At 37.3% G+C, this 8189-nt stretch overlaps 1 long non-coding RNA gene across 1 annotated transcript; it reads right to left on the bottom strand.

Annotated features, from left to right (window-relative positions):
* Positions 1-225: 225 nt before the first annotated feature.
* Positions 226-7538, bottom strand: LOC120869235. Its single transcript, XR_005722495.1, has 3 exons — positions 7299-7538; positions 6281-6410; positions 226-476 (listed from the first exon to the last, which is right to left on the bottom strand). It is a non-coding gene; the product is annotated as an uncharacterized LOC120869235 (long non-coding RNA).
* Between the last annotated feature and the right edge of the window lie 651 nt (positions 7539-8189).

The following is an 8189-nucleotide window of genomic DNA, read 5'->3' as shown; positions in this document are numbered from 1 at the left end:
ACTAATAATATTCCTACACAGAATAAATTCTTTGAATTTACAAATAATATCTTTTTTAGTTCAGTTAAAAGCTAACAGTATGATTTGTAGTCTAAGTTTAATAAATATTATATAAAGACTTTGTTCTGATCTCTTCAATGAATTTTCAGTTTAATATAAAAAACTATAGCAAGATATTTTTCTAAATTAATTTCCTCTAACTGGAAGTGTAACAAAGGTATGGAGGTGACTTTTTTCTACATAGTATCATAAAGAATAGATTTGCAAATAGTTGACACAAATAATTAAGACATTATCAAAGCATGTGGAGGAAAGATTTCATTTAATTGCTTTTACACCACACCAGAAGGCATTACAGGGACATGAATGAATTGAAGCAAGGTAGAATTTCGACCGACAGCTCCTTTCTTAACATCAGCAACAGCGGCTATGATCTTAAAGAGTTTCAAATGTGTTCCAGATGGTAAAGAAGAGTTCTGAAAATAAACCAAGTTACTATATTTTTCATTTAATTGAACCTCTAATATACACATAAGCATTTCTTTCAGTTTTGTATATTTCTCATCATTAGAGTAAATTTTACACTAGTTGCATAGCATTTTTCAAAATATTATCTGGAGCTTTTGGTTTTCAAAATCAATGATCTTTGTCTCAATGCTGGAAAGTTTATTTTAGCTGAACATTGACAAAAAACTTCCTCCTTAAGCAAAATTTAGTTGGGTTCCTCTAAGCCTTCTTTTCAAGTAGGCTTCATGCTTGGCCTTGTCCTTGGTCTGCCTTCAGCAAGAAGACTGCTAGGCTTATTAAGCAGGAATCCCCGACACTTGATGCTGCCTCTTAGTAATGTCACATCCACTAATTCACTCACTTACTCTGCTCACTGGCTATAAATCCCAACTGTTTCTGCTATATTTGGAGTTGAGTTCAACCTTCCTCCCCTATCACAGTAGTTTCAAATAGTTTTCATTACCATTTTAAACAAATGTCAGAATAATTTTTTTAAACAACATTGTAAAGCTGGGTATTATGGACTATGACCTTGTAATGGGATATAAGTACTCAGTTACTCATTTGCGTCTGACTCTCTGTGGGCCCATGGACTGTAGCCCACCAGGCTACTCTGTCCATGGAATTTTTCTGGCAAGTATACTGGAGTGGGTTGCCATTTCATTTTCCTAAATGGGATATATACTAGAGATTAAAATCCTGGGCTTTATATACAGTCCAGTTTTATGGGTTCCCCTCTCTTTGCTTCTAATGTGCTCTACGATCTTGAACAATTTAAATGGGCTTCTGTCCCTGATCCTTGATGAATACATGATCTGAACTGATAGACTTAACCTATGGGACCATATGAACACAAGAGTTGTTCATACATAGCTCTACCACTCTGACCCATCCCCAAACTGAAAGGTCTGGGAATCCTATCCTCCTAAGATAGGAATTATGCTTGTGCTTTGCAGAACTGAGCATGCTGACTGCAGGCACACAGCCCATAGCTTTCCATCTGCAACTCAGTCACCTGACTGGCTGTCAGGAAAGTGATAGAAGGGTAGGAAAGATATGGGAGAGAGAACAGTCACAATGCTTTTTCTCTTCCCAGTCTGTGGGTTCAGAGAGAGCAGTCTATGTCTCAGTGAAATGCTTAGTTATGGGTTTCTGCCATTCAGTTAAAGCAGTGATAGACTTCAAAGTGTTGGGCAGCTGCATGCACCAGGATTTCACTCAAGAAGCTATCAATACCCTTATTCACTGGCCCAGTGATTCAGCCATTTTTGTCAAAAATTCAAATCCTGTAAATTACAGTTACACCCTCTTGCTTTTTCTTTTTTGATCATCCTTCGGATGTTGGCAATTTGATCTCTGGTTCCTCTCCCTTTTCTAAAACCAGCTTGAACATCTGGAAGTTCACGGTTCACATACGGTTGAAGCCTATGTTGAAGAATTTTGAGCATTACTTTACTAGCATGTGAGATGAGTGCAATTGTGCACTTGTCTGAGCACTTTTGGGCATTGCCTTTCTTTGGGATTGGAATGAAAACTGACCTTTTCCAGTCCTGTGGCCACTGCTGAGTTTTCCAAATTCACTGGCATACTGAGTGCAGCACTTTCACAGCATCATCTTTTAGGATTTGAAATAGCTCAACTGGAATTTCATCACCTCCACTAGATTTGTTCATAGTGATGCTTCCTAAGGCCCCCATGAATTCACATTCCAGGATGACTGGCTCTAGGCGAGTGATCACACCATCGTGATTATCTGGGTTGTGAAGATCTTTTTGTATACTTCTTCTGTGTAGTCTTGCCACTTCTTAATATCTCCTGCTTCTGTTAGGTCCATACCATTTCTGTCCTTTATTTTGCCCATCTTTGCATGAAATGTTCCCTTGGTATCTCTAATTTTGTTGAAGAGATAGCTAGTCTTTCCAATTCTATTGATTTCCTCTTTTTCTTTGCATTGATCACAGAGGAAGGCTTTCTTATCTCTCCTTGCTATTCTTTGGAACTCTGCATTCAAATGCGTATATCTTTCCTTTTCTCCTTTGCCTTTTGCTTCTCTTTTCATAGCTGTTTGTAAGGCCTCCTCAGACAACCAATTTGCCTTTCTTTTTATTGGGGATGGTCTTAATCACTGCCTCCTGTACAAAGTCATGAATCTCCATGCATAGTTCTTCAGGCACTCTGTCATCAGATCTAATCCCTTGAATCTATTTGTCACTTCCACTGTATAGGTATAAGGGATTTGATTTAGGTCATACCTGAATGATCTAATGACTTTCCCTACTTTCTTCAATTTAAGTCTGAATTTGCCAATAAGGAGTTCATGATCTGAGCCACAGTCAGCTCTCGGTCTTGTTTTTGCTGACTGTATAGAGCTTCTCCATCTTTGGCTACAAAGAATATAATCAATCTGATTTCGGTATTGACCATCTCGTGATGTCCATGTATAGAGCCTTCTCTTGTGTTGTTAGAAGATCAAATTGCCAGCATCTGTTGGATCATTGAAAAAGCAAGAGAGTTCCAGAAAAACATCTACTTCTGCTTTATTGAACACACCAAAGCCTTTGACTATGTGGATCACAACAAGCTGGAAAATTCTTAAAGGGATGGGAATACCAGACCACCTGACCTACCTTCTGAGAAATCTGTATGGAGGTCAAGAAGCAACAGTTAGAACTGGACATGGAACAACAGACTGGTTCCAATGGGAAAAGGAGTATGTCAAGGCTGTATATTATTACCCTGCTTATTTAACTTATATGCAGAGTACATCATGAGAAATGCTGGGCTAGAAGAAGCACAAGCTGGAATCAAGAGTGCTGGGAGAAATACAAATAACCTCAGACATGCATATGACACCACCATTATGGAAGAAAGCGAAGAAGAACTAAAGAGTCTCTTGATGAAAGTGGAAGAGGAGAGTGAAAAGGTTGTCTTAAAACTCAACATTCAGAAAACTAAGTAAGATCATGGCATCCAGTCCCATCACTTCATGGCAAATAGATGAGGAAACAGTGGCTATTTTTTTGGGCTCCAAAATCACTGCAGATGGTGACTGCAGCCATGAAATTAAAAGATGCTTACTTCTTGGAAGGAAAGTTATGACCAACCTAGACAGCACATTAAAAATCAGACACATCACTTTGCCAACAAAGGTCTGTCTGGTCAAGGCTATGATTTTTCCAGTAGTCGTGTATGGATGTGAGAGTTGGACTGTGAAGAAGGCTGAGTGCTGAAGAACTGATGCTTTTGAACTGTGATGTTGGAGAAGACTCTTGAGAGTCCCTTGGACTGCAAGGAGATCCAACCAGTCCATCCTAAAGGAGATCAGTCCTGAATATTCATTGGAAGGACTGATGTTGAAGCTGAAACTCCAATAATTTGGCTACCTGATGCGAAGAGCTGACTCATTTAAAAAGACCCTGATGCTGGGAAAGATTGAGGGCAGGAGGAGAAGGGGACGATAGAGGATGAGATGGTTGGATGGCATCACTGATTCAACAGACATGAGTTTGAGTAAACTCCAGGAGTTGGTGATGGACAGGGAGGTCTCTGTGCTGCAGTCCATGGGGTCGCAAAGAGTCAGACATAACAGAACAAATGAACTGATTGAACTGAATGTCCACACCCTATTTAAAAAGTCCATTTTATTTGCCACTGCGGTGTTCACTGACCTACAGAAGAACAAAATATATTGAGAAACTGTTTTCTAAATCAGAAAACAAAATCACATGATTCCCTTGCTTCGGGAATCTAATTGTGTAATCAGCTAGTGTCTAGGAACCTTGAAGTGAATATACTCTTTGTACCTGAAATCATTGCCCTGTGCAAAAATTTAGCCACCCATATACAAAGGGGAGAAATATATTCCTCAAACCATGCCCCCCCAAAAGTAAAGTAATCTCATGTTTGTCTTGAAAATAAAAATAAGGATTTCTGCCTCTCATTAAATACTGTTATCAAAAGGTTACATTTAGATTACTATCTGCTCCTATTGATCTCTAATCTCCTGGACCAGCTAGCTCTATGATACATTTTGGAACTAAATGTTTAGGACACTAACAATTTGACTTCAATTAGAGATTGTGACAAACAGAAAATGAAATGCTGGAGATACTCTTACCAACTGAATAAGCTTCAACAGCATTTTTATGAACATAAAATTACTCTTCTACTACCTTATGGGCAGTGTGTTTATAAAGTTGATATTCTAATTTACATAAGAAAACAGACCTCACATTAACCTTTGGTTTACGCAGTCCAGATCTGTCTTTAGAAGCACCATTTTTAGACTAACCATAGCAAAAAATGTATTCAAAAGACCAGAGAAATACTCTCTTGAGCTTTTTTCAGCTTACTTACAGCATTAATATGATCTCTAGTAAGTTTTTAAGTTCTGAGTGAATCACAATAAAAATCAAAGGAATTATTGGATTTCTAGAGGTTGTTAGATATTCATTCTCATAAGGGCACCCTGACTACTCATTATCTGACTCTAAGATGAGACTTGCCTTAAGTTTGAAGGCAAACAAAGTGTTCCAACAGCTGTAGATCCTTTGCTTTTGCCCACTAATCCTGGCCTAATTTGAGCTATTCAGAGTCTGTAGGTGAAACTGACATTGCTGCTCAGTGTTGAGGGCCCTCCTGCCATCCTAAGCAGCATCACATCTTATCCAGGGGCTCTGCTGAAATACTATTCCTGCTCCTACCTCTCCCAGGAGATATGTTTAGTTGTACCTATCATTAATCAGCAAAAAGCTTTCATATATGTCACCTTATGGAGAGCTCACTGCTTTTCCAAGTCCTGATTGGTTTTTGGATCATTCATGAGTTGTGCTGTCCAATATAGAAGCCACAAACCACATATGGCTATTTAGATTTAAACTAATTATAAGTTAAATTAAATAAAAAGTCTAGATTCTCAGATATACTAATCACATTTCAAGAGCTCAACAGCTGCATGTGGCTCATGGCTTACATACTGGAGAACACAGACACAGAACACTTCCACTATCACAAGAAATTCTCTTGGGGAGTGCTGTGGAGGTCAAGTCACGATCGCCATGAACAACATGGTTTGGGAGAAGGAAAATTTACATGGATCCAATACAGACTGAATCTATTCATTGGGCACCCCTTTTCCAGAGCTACAAGATCCAGATTAAAAACAAAACAGCCACAACCATTTGTGTATGGACTGAGGTATTCATTGATTTCCTTTATATCATCAGATAATAAGCATCACAATTCTCAGCTCTGGCTGCACAGTATAATTAAGTAGCTTTTAAAGTACCTTGCTGCTGCTGCTGCTGCTGCTAAGTTGCTTCAGTTGTGTCTAACCCTGTGTGACCCCATAGATGGCAGCCCTCCAGGCTCCCCCATTCCTGGGATTCTCTAGGCAAGAATCCTGGAGTGGGTTGCCATTTCCTTCTCTAATGCATGAAAGTGAAAAGTCACCTTAGGTGAATCCTATTTTGTAGACAAGCTTGAAAAACACTGATTTAGCACATATATCAGCTCATCTAATCAAATGATTGCATAATTAATGAATAAATTATATTCATTGTTATCTGGATAACAGAAGCAAACTGAGAGGCTAGACTGGATTCAGCAATCACCACTCATGGGGGCAGGATGCTATGCTGAACTTATGTTGGAAAAATAATTTTGCATTGTTCACATTCCAATTTTTGGCAGCTTGCAACAATTCTACTCATTTCTGGATAATTCTCTCTGAAATCTTCACAAAAATTATTAATACACATAATTTCTATGTTACCTCTTGGATCTTTCTCAGTTTCAGAGAATAATCATTAATTAGTGAAGAATTACTCCATTTATCTTCTCTTGATTGATATTTTATGCTCAGTTCATGATTTCTTCTTGCCATATAAGTTGTACATTTTTTACTACAGTATAAAATATAAATAATATCTTTATAGTGAGGAGTTATAGAAGATAGCTGCTATTTCATTCATTTTATTCCACTTTATATTGTTTTTGTAGAAATCCAATTTTCCTTGTTAAATACTGATACAAAACAGAACTCCAAAATACTTAGGTCAATACTACTGATTGTTCAAATTCTTGCTGGAGAAATACAGTAACATTTAAGGCAAAAAAGGATTATATAGAAGTTTAAATACCTATGTCAGTAATAATCCAGATTGGATTTAAGGTTATTTCATCCAATAATATTTATGCTTTCCAGGGCACAGTTAAAAAGTGGTTAAAAATACTATCTTAATTATTATTCAAGTTGCTAATAACATTATTACTTGTAATATTACATGTAATATGTATAATATTACACATTATTATGGTAAGATTGCTATTAACAATGTTATTAATTTTTGTTGGCAAGAAGCACATTTTAAAAATTCTATCACTTGCATTTTGTGCAATTATAAACTCCACAGAATATACTACAACACATATCAATTAGGTTATTACCATGAAAGTTTAAGTTGCTCAGTCATGTCCGACTCTTTGTGACCCCATGGACTATACAGCCCATGGAATTCTCCAGGCTGGAACACTGGAGTGGGTAGCCTTTCCCTTCTCCAGGGGATCTTCCCAATCCAGGAATCAAACCCAGGTCTCCTGCACTGCAGGTGGATTCTTTACAAGCTGAGAGCCACGAGGCATTTGCTTTTACTTCCTCTCTTTTTTGAAGTTGGTTGTGCAGTGTTAAAACATGACTATTTCAAATTAGGGGAATATTTTCATTATTTGATATTTAAAGGACAACTGTAACTTTTCCAAAATTAGAAAACAGAAAATTCACTAAAACTCACCTGCTGCCAATCAAGGTCCTCTATGATCTGGGCCTACCCTGTTAATTCAGGGTCTTTCTCAGGATTGTTCAATAAACACCATTCACTCAAGGCAATGTTTTTTCATAATGCTTCCACTCCTGCAATTTCATTGCTGTCTCCATGAGTTTGCTCACGTTATTTATTTTGCCCAGAATTAATTTATTTTCAAAAGTACGGGTGGGGTGGAGATCTTCAGGCAGTGGTATATGGCACTTTAAAGGAAAATTGTTGTGTGATTAAAAAAATAGTTCTATTTAACTTCATTGTACTTGATATAATTTTTATTATATGTGACATCATGAAAAATAGACTATTGTATATGAAATTAACAGTGGAAATGGAAAAGGAGTACATAAATCTACCTATGTTTCTATAGAAATGGTTCTCCAATTTTACCCTGCATCAGAACACCCAGAGAACTTGTTAAACAAATTAAGGGACTTAACCCCACAGCTTTTATTTCAGTAGGTCTGGAGTGAGGGCCAAGGATTTGCATTTCTAAATAAGTTCCTAGTTAATGCCCTGGCTGCTAGTCCAGGGACCACACTTTGAGAAGCATTTATACAGGAATCAAAAAAGTTAAAGTTCACTAGAATATTGTTTTTTGGAATACATACAATGTATATGCTTAATATATATATGGTTCTTCAAAAAATCAGTCAGTTTTAAATGAGAAGTGAATGTCTGAGCTGCAAAAGAAAGGAACCAAAAGAAATCAGCATCAGGAAAGAAATAGTGACAATTCCTTTTAGGTGAAAGACTTAACTCTGAGCTGATGGAGGCAAGACAGGATTATGAAATATCTATTACATCCAATGATGTTTGTTGCAACACTGTTATAAACAGTGTTTGGAAACAATCAAAGTCCCC

Source organism: Oryx dammah, unplaced genomic scaffold (assembly GCF_014754425.2).
Source record: "Oryx dammah isolate SB20612 unplaced genomic scaffold, SCBI_Odam_1.1 HiC_scaffold_10, whole genome shotgun sequence".
In the NCBI taxonomy this organism is placed as follows: domain Eukaryota; kingdom Metazoa; phylum Chordata; class Mammalia; order Artiodactyla; family Bovidae; genus Oryx; species Oryx dammah.
Note: the sequence above shows the minus strand (reverse complement) of the source record. Positions and strands in the feature narration are given on the sequence as shown.